Raw genomic sequence first — 16,359 nt, forward strand, 5'->3', positions numbered from 1 at the left:
AAGACCCGAGTTCAAACACTCCAATTTCTAAGAACTAAAAAAAAGAGAAAAAAAAAGGGGGGGGGGGGGGGAGGAAGAAAGGCAGCTTATAGCAACTTGGCATACTTTCATATTAATCAGAAGATCAGCAGTATCCACATCTGGTTTAGTATACACTGTGAGCATAAGCAAATTTATTCCGGGTCTAACATGAGAAAAAAACTGAGATGATTCAATGACAATGACATTTCTAGAAAATATAATTGCTAGTCAAAAAAGTTCTTACAAAGCACGTTAAAAAAAGTAATCAGCGGTTTGGTTTTGCCATTTTAGTTATATTTTTATAAAAGTTTTAAAGTCCTGTTAAAACCAGCTCTATAAAAAGATCCAGCTAGAAGACATGTGACAGTTGTCCGAATAAAGGTCAGATACCGAATCTCTCAAATTCATATAAGTATACCACAAATTATTATATCCTACGGGGTTTCTGATTCATCTACAGGATTCATGTTATATGAATGTGCGCAAGTTAAACACAGTGTAGAAGTTCAGATAAAGAAAACACCTTTCAAGGACAGGTTTCCACTATTTCTACTTTGATAATTATTCAAGCTATTTTGCAGTGATTTTTTTAAAAAATACTTATATGCAAAAGAGAAAACCAGGAGAAAGATAAAAGCTGTAACAACTATATTCTTATATCAACTGCGGATGCTAATCCAAACTCACCACAGAAGTTTTATCGCAGCACTGATCTCCACATAAAGTTGTCATCATATGGGAGGGATATAAATTATATCAGATGCAAAGTTAATTGGGAAGAAGAATAAATGGCTGAACTGCCATTATAAGCTTTTCCCATGAAAAAGAACACACACAATGCGGACACACCCTTTCGCACAAGTACGCTAATTCGTGGAATAAAAGGGAGATGAAGAAGTCAGAGTGCTCTCAGCTCAGGAATGCCAGGAATCCCTGGAGGAATGCGTGCGGGCAGGCGGCCGCAGCGCCCCCGACGCACCGCAGTGCCAGCGACCCGCGGGGGGCGCCCGGCCCTCAGCGGCCAACGGCCTCGCCCGTCCTGGGCAGTGCAAGTTCACCTGAAACCAAAGGCCAGGAGCAGCACCTCTAGCTGAGGAAACGCAACCACCGCTCTGGGGCAGCCACGGCCGGTGCAAGGCACTCGAGGAAAGGAGCCCCCACTCTTCACAGCCGCGAGAGAAAACTAAAAAATATTCAGGTCTTACTGAGACTGTTTTACCGCAACTCCCTCTCCCCTCCGCGGCCCAGTGGCCGCGCTCCCCTCTCCGTTGTTTAGCACGCCCGCCTCGGGGGCAGCACAGCCGCCGCTCGCCAGCGCAGCCCCGAGGAGCGCTCGGGGGAAAGGCCTGCCCCAGCACGGCCGGCGCTGCGCCAGCCTCCCCGCGCGTTACCAGCTGGTCGTACAGGGAGAGCCATGTTGTTCTTTACTCAGGCCCAGGAGGACTCGACGTCCTTGGCCTTTGGAAAGGAGCGTGTTTAACGGAGGGAGATGGAGGAGGAAAGCCAGCGACGCAAGGCGCCTCAGCGCGAGAAGCCACCTCCACAGCCGCGGCGTCCCGCGGCAGCCCCTGCGGCGCCACACGACGACGTTCCCTGTGCCTGCCGCGGTCTGGCTCACGCCACAGCCCTGCGCTCGCCCAGCCCCGGCCATCTCGGCGAGGAGAAGTGGGCGACGCGGTACCCCCCTCGCTTCGGCTCCCAGACCTCCCGTCGCAAACCGGCCGCCGCTCTCCTCACCCGTCCCGATCCGCCTTGCCCTCTGAGGGGGATCCCCGTCAACTTCCTGCCGCTCCCGCCGCCCCGCCAGCCGCACTCGCCGCCAGACCTGAGCGCGGACTGCCCGCCCCCTCCAGCGGCCCTGCCGGGGAGGAGTCAGGCGGGGGGCGCTCCCTCAGGTGAGCGAGGGGCTTCCTCGCGCGCGCGCGGCTGTTTCCCGCCCGTCCCGTGCCGGCCCTGCCCGCGGCCATTGGGCTCCCTGAGAGGGAACGCAGCGCGCGGGGTCTCCTCAGGCTAGAGCCCTCCCCGACAGACACCTATAGACCGCAAACAGAAGGAAAAACGCCCAACTCCTCCTCTGTTCAGACTGCGGCAAACGGTGCCGAGACGAAAGGGGGTGGCTAGAACAATCCTCTGAAGAAGAAACTCCACCCCGGGCCCAGGTACTGTCAGTTCGACGCCGCTTGACAGTCGGGTTTGTTTTCCCTCGCTAGCACGACCCTTCGGCGTGCGGAGGCGGCTGGCGAGCCTCCCGCCGCGGTGAGGAAGAGCTGAGGCAGCACAAGGACAGGGCAGGGCAGGCGCGGTTTTGAACGTGTGGTAGAGGTAAGAGGGAAGGACTGAGGAGCCTGGCTGCGGCACGCACTCTGGAGCTAACAGGACAGTGTGCTCGTACTGCTCAGAGAACGTCACGAGAACCTCAGGGCACACCTAGGCTGTCTTCAGCGTTTTGGATGATTTTCACAATGTCTTCAGCTAGACTAGAAACATCACAATAAGGTATTTGTAGATTTCGAGAATATTCTGCATGTATAGTGAGAACTGAAGTGCTCCCATACTGCAGCATGTCCCTCTCCCCTCACCCATGTGTGAAGGAAAGCTACATGCTAAGTATTTGAGGTTTACAAGTGTTATACAAAACAACAACAACAAAAAAAACCCAACAAAACCCACCAACAAATCAGTGACTATAAGCATCTCACAAAAATTGGGCCTCGGTTAATTTCTTCCACCCTCAGAAATTTGTTCTCAAGATTTGAACCACCTAAAACAATCAGCATTGTCAGAAACAAAGGTTATAGCGAATACATAGGGAATAAAACCACAACAAAACATGATAGGTTCATGTCTAGAACAGAGACATGCAGGGCATTGAACATGAAAAGGAAAAATTTAGTATATAAGCCATGAAAGCCACTTACAGAGTTTTTCTGCCTCAGGAGTATGGGTAGGCATACATCCTCTTTTCAAATCCAGCTGTGCTGGAGGTCACTGCTCCTCAAATTTCTGACAGAGCTGCTCTGCTACCTGTTACATGTCTGTCAAAACAAGCCTAGTTAGCAAACACTATTGTCCGGAATTGTATTGTATGTAATTGTATGGATTTTCTGTAGAGAATGCCCCTGTTTTAATTAGGATGCATAAACAGAAGAGGTTCAACCAGAAAAGTAACCGTTGCCAATACATCAATATTGATACTTCTAGGACACTGTTTTAGGTTCTGTGCTGGAAAAAAAAAAAAAGGAAAAGCTAAAGTTCACACAAATCTATAATACATCAGAAAAGTGCATTCTGAGAACTTAAAAAACCCATGTATTTCTGTAATATTCCAAGTCAGTATTCCATAAGGATCTATTGACAGCTGCAAGAAACAGTCAAAAGCAAAATAAGGAGACACAAAAGTACCAACTGACAGCAATAGCTTGTGATAAAATACTATACTGATGGTTAAACAGTAGAACTATAAACTGTGGGAACTGGACTAATTATAAATAGTTCTAAAGAGCCAGCTAGTGAGGTGTTTGCAGACATTTAACAATGTTTTCCTTTTCTGAGAGAATGGAAGTGTGAGGTGTGACAGGGGCTATAAAGACTTCTATTGTGGAAAATGCACCTCTGCATAATGTACTAAACTCTTTCTCCTTCAAAATGGTTGTTGAGAGGAAAGTCATAGATGTATGGATTTTTCTGCCCTTGGTATTAAGTTGACTTGTTGGAAAAATGTTGATGAGACAGAACAGCCCAAACTTTTGTTGCCGTCTTGATATTTTACATATTTTGCCATTTAACATTTGCTTTTCGTATACATTTTTTCACATAACCAGAGACCATGACTCATCTTGGAGCTGTTTAAGTAAAAGATTTATATAGTTTGCTTAGCTCCTTTCACTGTAGTTTTCAGGAAGCACATGAAGTTTACCCCCCACTCCCTCTAACTGGTAAAACTGAGAAACAAGGAGTTGAAAAGAAACAAAGTAATGAAATATTTTTTTCTCAGAGTTACATGAGCTATATGGCAAAGTTTTTACTTGAACTCACAGATACGTATATATGTCTGCATTTCATTACAATTAAAGTGTGAAGAAATATGCTAACAGTTTGTCCAGCCTCATATTGTAGTTTTGTGACGTGAAGGAATTGAACTTAATAGAAAACAAAATGCTTCATTAAAGAGGTGTATACACCTATAATTTTCAGGTTATTGTTTGAGGTTAATTAAAACAGGTGTTAATCAATGATGTTGTACAATAATACATTTCCATTGCATTTAGAAGCAAACCACAAAAAAAATAAAAGATTTATTTCTTGCTAAAACAACCAGGCTATGATGACTACTAGTCATTATTATATAGTCTATAATTATTTTTTTTCATGATCAGGTAACCGCTCAGGAGACAATTCAATTGCTATCTGGCATGCTCAGCATTAACTGCCTAGAAAACTGCTCTCTTGTTCTCTATTGAGTTTCAGAAAAAATGTTTCATATGATAATTAGGCCAAGGCATTTTTCTTTCTTTTTTCTTTATTTTATTTTATTTTCTTAAAAAAAAAAAACAACCAAAACCAAAAACAAACAACAAAACAAAGCAGGAAAAAGGTGGGACTGGCACAATTGCTAAAACTCTTATATTGGCTGTGAGCATCCCAGACTGAAAAGGAGAGCTTTGACTGGATTTTTACTCAAAGTTCTATCCTACACTTTCTGAGCCTTTGAGGAAAGTTTAATTTGAACCTTTAAATTTTCATGAAAAATGTAATTTAAACCAAACAGTTTCTTACAGATCTTTGGTATATTCTGAACGTGAATTTTAGCAGTACTTGGTATAATAATGGTACAAACATTAAGACTTTGTTCACTAAGAACCATAGTCCAGCTGGAATACTGCAAAAATACAAGGTTGTCCAGTGAGGTAAGATTTTTTTTGAAGGAATGCACACAAACACAGCAATAAGCTAAAATTGCACTGAAGACAAAGTTAGGTCTTACACAGAATATCATCTCAGTGCAGGCTACCATTTCCTTTCCCACCCCTCATCCACCTACTTTTCTCTTCCTCTCCTTTAAATGAAGGCTTTGGTCCTTGTTTACAAAACTGGCTTGACACTATGATTAATGTCTCTCTGTCCAGGCAGTGTATTATCAGGCAGTTGTGAAATACAATACAAAATGGAGTATGCAGCTAAAGCAAAAACAAACAGTAATGCCCTAGCAGCTTGTGCTCTAGATTAATTCCAGCTGCTAGCTACTCCAGCACACCTCAGGTAATGAATAGCATTCCCTAAATTCAGCTCTCCTTTTGCATTCAGTCAGACTATTGAAAGCTTGGTTTAGTAGTGCTAAGCTTGGCTCCTAGCAAGATGCATCTCTATCTCTTTCTATTATACGACACATTGAACTGAATTTTGACACTTTATTATAGTCCCCTGATTTTCTTGCAGGAAAGGATCTGATCCAATACTCACAGGGGGTGGGGGGGGAAGTCTTTCTCACAGTATGTAATTACTTTGAAACACTGTTTCTGACTCATCTTTTACAATACATATTGCAAATTTTCTCAAATTATTATAAAAGACTGGATGTCTGTTCCTTAAGAAATAACAAAATTATCCCTGTAATTACTGTATTCAGTAAGGTACTGAATAGATGTTTTTATCTATTTTTTTATTTCAAGAAACAATCTTCATAATTCAGATCTTTCTAGTCTCTACCATTATTTTCACTGACTTGTTTTCTCAAAACATTTTATCTTAAGCAGAATGTTTACAGGGTTGATTCTAAAATTATATCTGTAAATTTGTATCTGTATCTTAATCATTTAAACTTAACAAAGCACTTTTGAGTTATATGAGCATCAGAAAATACCCTTTTCTAAAAATCAGGCCACTTTGGCTATCGTAGAACACCAAAGAACAGTTCTATTTTAAATGTTAAATTTACTGTAGTGTAAATTTACTTTCAGAAGAGGATTTGGGTTGTTTGAAGAAATTTAATTTTACACTCTTACCATCTGCTTTTAAATGTATGACCTCTTTTTTTTTTTTCTCAAAAGACAACTAACCAGAAAGGGAGGCCCTTTGTTTTCCACATTTCTTATTTTCCCCTCCTTTTCCCAGTGGCTTTCTGTCTTTCCTTCTTTCTTCCTCTTTCCCTCTCTCCTTTTTCTTTTTCTCTGTGGAGGTAGCCCCTGTCTTTTACATTTGTGATCTCTTGTTCTCCCATTTCTCTATTCTCCCATATACAGCTGTCAAATGCATAGGGTACTGCTGATACAACCCAGGGCACTGGGTTCCCTTTATCTCTAACCCAGACATGCAATGTGGAGAGGTGTGTAACAGTATTCTAAAAAAGCCTGAATAATCCCAGCCATTAGGGTAGCTATTCAAGAACATATTTACATTGCAGGATATTTTATCCGATTGTATAAAATGACAGATGAAATTATAGAACAAGAGATTAATATTTTCAGATGTCTTCAACAGAGAAAAATACCTGTTTTACTTTATGTTAGCTAATCCATGGTAAGGAACAAGTTAGGAGATGAAGATTTAAACTAATTTGTCTTCTATGGAATTTAATTTCATTTTAGTTAGCTCAAGTTTACATATACTCTTCCTGCTGAATATAAGACTATACAATTATCAATCTTACTTATGTACATAGAAATCAAGAGTGAGATACAATATTCAAAGGTGCAAGGTAAGATGAAGAGAAGCTGTTGAGGGTAAAATAGATTCAACACAGTTTGACCACACATAATACAATAGTTTCAATATTCATTTAACAAGTATAATTGGTACCGATATGAACTTTAGTTGAAGATTTTTGACACTGTTCTATATCTTGCCTCCATGAGACTATCTGACCTCCCATTCTTCTCCTTGGATAATGTTTGGCTATATCCACATTTCTTCCTTCACCTTAATGACATAGTCTTGCTCCCAACTAGCCTTATTCAAGTAATCCTAGCAATGACAAAAGTTTTTCCAAGAAGAGCCTGTAGAAATCCTAGGTACTACCAAATGCTATCTACATTAAAGTTCCAGAAGCTATTGTAACTGTTATCTGTTCTGCTGTGGTCTATATAGCTCCTCTTGGTCAAGTCCAGACTGCTAGGATTTGGCTGTGCCCACAATGCAGGAACAAACTGGGTTTTTTGGGGAGCAGCATAGACTGAGTCTCTGTTTGCACAAATATGTAAAATTAGTAATTTGTTGGCATTGTCAATGTATTTATTTGAAGGAAGCTTAAAGGGTGCATTGTTTCAGTCATTGCAAACATAAACATGAATTTATCGTAGAAATAATAATGTAGTAAATTAAATGGCTTCTGTGCTCTTTACGCATGTAGCTCTTAAGAACTATTGCTCTTACCTATTTCTTAATAACGCCCTCAGCATTAGGACATTATACTAGGTGTTGCAGAGCTCCATGCAGATACAGATCAATATAAAAAGATGCTTTACAATCTAAGCAGACAAAAGATTTAATCACAAAAAAAGAATGGGCTATGCTGAAACAAAAAACATATATCATGGCAAGATAATGCAGAGACTTTGAGTAATTTAACAGTTCTGTCTCTCATCCTGAAATAACATGCATACGTGTAATGTTAAGCAAATGTAAGCATTTTTGATGTATTTAATGTCAAACCTAACACATAAATATTTATAAAATTAAGGTCTACGTTTTTAAGATTGGCAGAATATATTCTGTCTCTCTCAGAAATATTATTTTCAAATCTTGTTTTACTTTGAAGTGGCTTTGTTTTGTTTACAATGTATATCAAAGATTATTTTAGTTTAGGGTGTGCAGGCAATTTAACACACATCTAGTGTACCAAGGAAGAGAGCACATAAGAACAAAATAAATATTTTCATGTTTTAAAATGTATTGTTGATTAAAAATATAGAAGGACAAAGTTTTATTTAGTTTAATGTATCATTAATCTATATAATTAATTTATCATTTTAGTCACACAAGGATTTTCAGACATTGTATCTTATATTCAGTTTTCTTAGAAACGTGTGTGTCTTTGATGAGAACCAATGCAAATATCCAGTAAAGAATTTAAGCTCCTAATTTCCACAGAAATGAAATTATTACAATAAACAGGTGAAATGTTAAATATATTCTTGCGTTTAGACCCAGGTAACTTTTGGAATAGAGATAAAATCATCACTATCCCATGTAAAAATTAACAGTTTTTTTCTTATAGACATGCATGCATATCTTAAATATTGCTGCTTTTTTTTTTTTTTTCCTACTTTTGGACAAAGATAAGGAAGCATTTCCACGCCTATGGGAGTCTAAAGCACTATCTGATCCAAAACCTTTCTTTTAACTTAATTTTGGCGGCCAGTATACTTTTATGATGTTGTGCAATAGCACCACCTGGTGGCTACAATCATTTTGACCGTTATGGTCCGTTGACAAATATACATCTGAGTAGCTTAAAAATAAAGACCAGAAAAAAGGATTATCGTTAATATTCTTAAGATTGTTTTTATCTCTAGCCACTCTTCTTAATTGTGAGGTGATATAATTTAAATAGTTTTGTGAAGCAATATTTTAGAAGATATATAAATGTTTCAGTAATATCCTATATAAGAAACTTACAAAGATCAACTTACAAAGATACTGATCCTTCTGCTTTAAAGGTAAAGCATCGCTCCTGATTCACCTGCAGTATCCTAACTACTGATGCACTGAAGAGTTAAGAAAATGTCTGTATCTTTACAAACCTAGGCAAGACCCAGAAAGACAGGTTAATAAAGGTAGGTTTTAGAGGACTGACACTGTCAACATTTATAGGTTTGTTTTGTCAGGACTGATGCAGAAAACTGCTTAAGCATGTGCTTAACTTAAAATGCCTTCTTCAATCCTACTCATTTCAATATGACACAAACCGCTATTCAAAATTAAACATGGGAAAATATTTAGGGTTGAGCATACCACTTGGAGACCAAAGCAGAGAAAAGGGAGGGAAAATGAGTGAGTAATCTGGAAATCTTTTGTTTTTTCTTTTTCAAGGGAGGGGAAAAAAAAAAAGGTGGCAAACAGACATGCAACTTTTTTTACTCGTTCGGAAGGGTGGAAACCATAGCAGAATAAAGTCAACTCTCTCCAAACTGAATAAATATATCCAGTATATATTCTAAAAAAACAAATGAGGAACAGAAGAAAAATTTTTATCTTATCAAAAAAGAGTTACACTGCAATAACAACAAGTTATACTACCATAGTGTCAGATTCACGACGTCAGGAGAAGGGCTGCATGAAACTGCAAGGTTGCTGAAAAAAAGTAGCATATGAAGAGCTCAGAGGCACACTACTCTGTCTCCCCTCACTATGAAGCTCCAGGAAGGAGTTGTCATGTGCTTTATGGGAGCTGCTAACCAAAACCCCAAATCAAGCAACACATAACTGTTTGCACAGTAGAATGTACATGCATATAATAAGCATTTCATGGAGAATTACGGGGGTTTTATTTTAATTTTTCAATCCCACTTGTGAACTAAGTACTTGTTTTTCACAACTCTTAGTAAAAGTATTCTGAGAACTAAAAACCAAGAACAAACAAATAAATTAAATGAACTCAAGGAAACTACTTCATCCTGGCCTTTACCATGGTTTATTCCTTGCTTTCTTTTGAAAATAACACACACTGACTTGTCCTGGGTTTCCATTTCAGATCCCACAACCATCTGTTGTCATAAGAGAAGTTTACACCCTAATTATGAGTCAGCCCAGAATACTTATTTTTAAAACCTCAAATATGGAGGCTTCAGTGATGAAATAGTATCTATTTTTGCCACTCATGCAAAGTCTAGTCATCTTTTCTGGGACTTAAAGCACTCACAGAGATATGTTCATATAAATTTGACACTATACTGATAAACTAACCTGATAGAACAGTTTTCAGTTAATACTGATTTCTTTAGTTAGAAGAGCTTTTCCTGGTTAGATGGTGCTTTGTGACTGTAGAGGGTGCTCTTAAAATACTGGTGATGGTAGTAATATATGGCAATCAGTTTCTCCTTCTGTAAAGGTTATCAATGTTAGGATGCTTATATTTAGCAAAGAAAGTTGTTGTACAGCTAGTGTGTTTTATTTTGAATATGGGCAAGAGTCACTATCCACATGTATCCAAATACATCCCTGGAAACTTTTCTGGATTTAGTTTATTTTTGCAAGTATGTTTCTGCCAAACGGTGATAGTATCTTCTGAGAAAACTATTGATGCTGTCTAAAACGAGTTGAAAGAAATACTAAATAGACTGTATTTTTAGTTGCAAGGCCATTCAGAGTTAGATAAGAGCTTATTATTCCAAAGAAGTCATTTGAATATTCACAAAAATTCTTTAGTTACATGAAGTTGATGCTCCCACATTGTGTTATCTGGAATTCTGTTGGGAAGTATTTAACTTTATTTTACTTTGGTTTGTCTGTAGTTTGGTTGATTCCTCCACCATAGTCCCAAGCTATCTGGTTTTTATACTTCTCCTACTGAATTAGCAGAGGGGAAAAAATCCTAGATGCAATAGACTAAATCAAACTTTGTCCTGCTATATTTTTCCCTCAACCATACTCTGTCTCTTTCTCTCTCTCTCTATGTAAAACTTTGTGTTCCACTCAGTACAGCCAAGAAATTATTGAGTTAATTCTGCATGCTTGAGAGATGTTACCTCTTTCCTGAGATGGCAGAGTCTATAAACCTCAGAAGGATAAGAATTTTATTTTAGTAATCAGAACTGAAAGGAGCCTGTTTTAGAGCAGTGTGAGGAGAGTTAATATTTCTGAGGTCAGGACCTTTCCTGTGAGACCACAACTAGGCTATGGGCTTCTGCCAGCACTGTTCTGTCATCCTGGATGTGGTAAGGTGTGACCTTTGACTGACATGACCGTGTCACAAAACCCCTATACCATAACATACACTTACAACAGCAAAACTACACTTTCTCTTGAATAGATTGTGATGCTGGGAGGAGGTGAAACACAGTGCTGTAGAAGCACAGGTTTCCCAATCTAAACTTTTCCTAACAACAATTACTCTGCTTCTTATACTGGATTTGTATATTTATCCTGAGAATGTACTCTTAGACATGAATTCAGATAATAAGACTTTCACCAGTGGTCACATCACTCATTTGAGATCCAGACATCATATAAAGTTAACCTTGTTTCAGACCAGGTCTACAGAAGATATTTATTATATATTAGAGTGTCACAAAGGCTGTGACTCTTCAATGCACTTTTGGAACAGCTCTACTGTAAGTCCAGTTTAGAGCATAGAAGTCAGTGCAGCTTGTTTTGTCTGGGGAAGCCCTCTGAGCTTTTTTGGCTAACTTCAGCAGCTTCTATTCTAGGGAGACTTTGCCACGATCACTGTGTTAGGAAATCTTTTAAGCATAGACCAAGCCTAACAGATGTTTGCTGGCTTCTAATGAGATGAATTTGGCCTGTTCCAGTCTCCAGTTTCCACATCAAATTCATCACTCTATCAACTTGCAGGTTGATATGTCCCTTAACATGTTTGTGTGTATATCATACAAAGGGAACTTTATGTTACCTAGAACTGGGACTGCAGGCTTGCCATGTGAATAGTCAAATGAAATTCTGTCTTTGTGAAAGCTGGCAAAATTAATTATCCTCATGCAGCAGGCAAGTCTCTTCGATAGAAGAAATGATACTGCCTGAGGTCTGATGGTAGAAAATATTCTTGATGTTAGTCAACGGGAACACGGTGATAGGCTGAAGACAAGGAGTTTGTCTCATAGGGCTTTCCTTCCTCAGGATTTAGTATTAAGTAATAATTTGAACAAACAGAAACCTAGGCCTCCCCCAACATTGATGAATACACTAACAATTAATGTAAATATATCTTTCTATCACAGTATTTCTGGTCCGCAATGTTTTCACTTCCACAGGAGAAGCTAGAAGTGTTTCACCTAAATATCCCATATACCGAGGTTCTTAAAGTGGGAAGTTAGAAATGCAAATCTAATACCCTTAGTAAGAGTCAAGACTTGAACACAGACTTCCTCTGATCTCTAATCGTCTAATTCACTGAGCTATTAGGTAAAACAGGCAATACTCTTCCTCCCCTGTTTTGTAAGAAAAGGTTGGCATAAATTTCTAACTCTGAGAGAGTTCAGAAATGTATTTTGGAGATTTTCACATCTCTACAGCTGACATTAAATGACCAGAATGTCAGAAACAGATGAAACTCAAGATCCATCACCCTTTCTTCAGTCTTTAATAATGGCCAGTCTAGGTATAACCTATCAGCTTTGGTCATTTCTGTGGTGAATCCTCTTTCTCCCAAGTGTGGAAAGAGGTGATGCACTTCATTCTGGATTAGAGATTCCACTACTTAGTAAAACATCATAGTACCAAAGCCACTTACAAAAAATACCCAATGCATTCTAAATTAAATCCGCCTTCACTGGTTCACTTTTTCAAAACACACTCTAAATTCTATAAAATCTTAAAAGCTCAGGAAAAAAACCAACATTGCATTGTACAGTACTTGCATATTTCAAGCAGTGAAAGCTGTAAATGATGCATATGTTGGAATGACAATAAGACAAATGGAAGCTTTCATTGGGAAAATGCAAACCAGAAGACATAGCTTGTTTTGCTTTAGGCAAAGCATGAATGCAAACATTTAAACTGGAGAAACTCCCCTTTCCTTCTGTGGCCCCTCTGAGCCATTACATTAATTACTTGGAACTATTTACCTACTTCCCTTCATTTAGGCCCCAGGTGCAGACACTCTAGATACTGAAAATTATTTTTATTCTTTTCACTACAGTGAAAAAACAATAAATGGAAACACTCATCTTTTCCTTTCTGAAATCCAGGAATGTGAGGAGAGATGGCATCCTAATATATATTTTGTCCTTGCTTGTTTTTTAACACCCCATAACAAAACATGAGAGTGGTAGGGGCATCAGCGATGTTTCTTTTTCAGAGTACAATGAAAACATTTGTTTAGTCTTACGCAGTGGTTGCAACAGCCTTCTTTTGTGATCAGAATGTCAGTCTGTCTTTGAAACATGTCCTTAAAGTATGACCAGCCAGATCCAAGCATGGACTTTTCCATATGTGAAGCTAGAGAATTAATGGAGGCATTAAATGTTTAGAAAATAAATTTATCAATCACATTGGAAAATTAAAAAAAAAATATCACAGCAGAGGCTCAAACCCTAAATTTCTAAATTGGCAGCAAAGAAGATCAGTCTCAATATCTATGATTCTTTTTGGCAAGATGACCATGTCTCAAAGCTTTTGCTTAGAGTTTAATTTCCAACTTCCCTCTGGGGGAAAAAATTAATTAAACTTTTTCTTGTGCTCTGACTGAAAAGTTCTTCTGCTCTTGACTATTTTGGAATACAAACTACAGACTGTGGGACACTGACTGTACAGATATCTTTAAATAATGATTAACAAAATCTATGGCTATTTGCACAAAGTGTATTCAACTTCTCCATCCCCAGTAAAGAATATCAATCAATCCCAGGGTAGACCAGGTCATCAAGGGGTGGCTACTGAGTCTGGCTCCCCCTGTCACAGCTGCCTGGCAGCAGGCCCACCCTCAGGAACAGCCAGCTGGCTCTGCTGTGCATTTCAGCTTCCTCCAAGTTTGCATGTGGACCTGTGAAGCAGCTGAGTTTATTTTGCCTGATCGGCTTATTTGTTGTCAATCCATAGAGTTTTCACATTGCTGTGACTGTTGATGAGGCAGTCAGTTTGCACTTGGAGTTTTCAGCATGGCCTCTTTCCTCCGTCATTTCTGCTGGTCTGCACTGGCTCTTCAAAAGATCAGATCTGTTTCACAGATTTTGTTAGTTTTCAAGTCAGTTCAGCTTCTCTGTTCCGATCCTATTGCTTGTCCAGATGCACAAGTTTCTTTCCTCAATCTGCTAGCTTCTGGCACCTAGCAAACTCAGACTATGAGAAAGATGAATCTTTCCTCTGTTTTCTCATATATTCCAACTGCATACCTGTGAAACTGTACAAGCTACTAGGTTGACCCTTCATTTATAAGATCTTGTTAGAGCATAGACACTTATGTTCATTGTTAATGATATATATCGAACTTTAGTCAGAAATATAACTCCCTTGTAGAACTGCGACCAATAACAATGCAAACCAAACTATTCTATGTTCATCATCTGATGTCAAAAGAAGGGTATAAGTAGCATCTGCCATAAAAGCAAAACTTTGAATTCTAGGATGCATGCATTCAAGGATTTTCAGAAGCGATCTTGGGAGTAATTCACTGTCAAAAGTAGGAGAGTATCCTCAGAATAAAAAGATTTTTTCCCTGAACATTTTTCTTTAAATTAAAAATATCATGTATGCCCAAAGTATGCAGAAACCTTCTTTCTATTCCTAACTAATAACCAAGTATTTTTCTGGTAAAGAAAGTTATTTGGCCTAGTGAATATAATAAGGAGATACTGTAATTTATTTAACTCTTTTGTCATATTTTTAATCTCATAAGATTCATTAATATCCTGTTGCATTTAGTTACCTAGATGAAGGGAAGAGATATTTTGTAAAACCCTGTTTTATTATCTGATCTTTTTTATTGTACATTTTCTTCTTATTCAATAGGACAGCATTAAAAACATTTGTAGTGATATTCATTGCTTTATGTAACCTCATGATCTTCATTACTTACAGTCTCAGCTCAGTAGCAGGAATTCTCACAAATCTGTCATATGAAAGTCTCTCCAAATTGTTTTTAATCACTCTCAACTTCTGGGCTTTTTCTGTGATTGCAGTATCCTTACTGAGATGTGAATTTGAATGAGGAAAAACAGTCCATTCCCAGACTTCCATATCCAGGGGAGAGGAATTTAAGACCTTGTCACAAGTCAGTGGTGGCCTCTCTAAGCTAGGTTACTGGTAAGTGCAAGAGATCATTACTCCAGCTTCAACCACTCCTCTTAGATTTAAGCAGTGGTATTCACAGGCATAGGAACAGACATTCAGCTGTTTGAACAGTTATTTCTGTTCAGGTCTGAAAAAAGAGCGTCAAATCAGGTGCAGTCATGCCTACTGGCTAGGCGGTATAACAACCACTTAGTCACACAAGCCATGGCCATCATCACATCTTCACATTGCATACTTCCTTGTAAAGGCACTAACAAATTTCATTCCAATGTTCTTCCAAACCACACTAGTTAATAGTGTCATCTCATTCAGTATGAACTATTTTGTATTCAATTGGACTCAAATTCATCTGCTTTAACAGATTCTTTGTGACCTTCCCAAATATTGCTGCATCTTGTCAGGAACTTCTTCCTTAAGCACAGTCTACATCAGCAGTTAGCACACTAAAACTTGCTGGCAAGTAAATTTATTATGACTGACACCTAGTCAGGATGGCATCTGAGCTCATGTCCAACCTAGGTGGGCAGAATTACTTGAAGCTACTGATACTATTCCTGCTAAGTACCTTCTTGAAATGGGGCCTCTATCACCTGTAAGGATGAGCAGCTGCTGAGTTGAAAAAAATTGAAACAAATCCTCTGGTATGGAAATCTGTTTTACATTTCCTACTCAATGTCTAATACTCAACTGCATTCACACATTCCGATTCTAACTTCTGTTAAATATGGTGTCTAAAGACTTGGTTCAGGATTAGTATGGAAGTATAAAGTTAATTCTCTTTCCCAAATATATTTATTTTAAATTGCAATGTTGTGCTTGAGAGTTAGTGATTACATTAAGCATGAAATATGCGTGATTCATGATTATTCCTGCTATTTCTGATTTTTGCTTCAAATGGAATTGGGCTGATTGTGAAGGATGTTAATGAATTCTTCTGTTTGTTTAAAAAGAAAGTTGGAATTTTTTGAGACATGTAAAGTGTTATCACTGTTCTAGTATTTAAGGGTGGGGAGCTACAAAGCCTGAGAGATGCTTTCCCATAAATACAGTGTTCTTCAGGCACAAAGGCTTGGGGAGGAAACAATTCCTGCTAATTAGGAAAGTAATTTTAAGCAGAAAAAGATGTAAAAGCTTAAGGACTGTTCTTGTCAGAGAGAGATGTTTCTGAGAAGAATTAGGGCAATAGAGGATTATTGTTTTGTTAAGCCTTTGATTGAAATCTCAGACTTTCATCAGTTCTGTAGCAATGCAAGCAAAAGATCTAAGGCCTAAACACATCTCCAGAAAACAGATCTTGGAGAAATAAAATGAAATAAAATTTAAAAAAAACCAACCCAGACTAGAATTTAGCTTTTGTGTATTTATAACTCCCAGCTGAGAGCCAAGGGGAAGTCATTGTGTCATCATCTTGTTACTTTTTAAAACAGAGGGGAAAAT

The 16,359-nt window shown here is 38.6% G+C and overlaps 1 protein-coding gene across 7 annotated transcripts in view; it reads right to left on the reverse strand.

The window, feature by feature from the left end:
* The window catches only part of CGNL1 (cingulin like 1), an 83,294-nt gene that overhangs the window by 62,804 nt on the left and 4,131 nt on the right, over window positions 1-16,359 (reverse strand). Inside the window, exon 1 of one of the 7 annotated variants that reach the window (XM_075764037.1) lies at window positions 1,759-1,886. The exons of 4 other annotated variants lie outside the window; for them this stretch is intronic. The gene's annotated coding sequence lies outside the window, so the exon portion shown is untranslated. Of the gene's footprint in view, window positions 1-708; window positions 826-1,226; window positions 1,402-1,758; window positions 1,887-16,359 lie in introns of those variants that run through there. 2 more of the 7 variants (XM_075764038.1, XM_075764039.1) reach the window with 2 other exon arrangements.

The sequence above is a fragment of the Balearica regulorum genome, chromosome 12, assembly GCF_011004875.1.
Source record: "Balearica regulorum gibbericeps isolate bBalReg1 chromosome 12, bBalReg1.pri, whole genome shotgun sequence".
NCBI lineage: Eukaryota > Metazoa > Chordata > Aves > Gruiformes > Gruidae > Balearica > Balearica regulorum.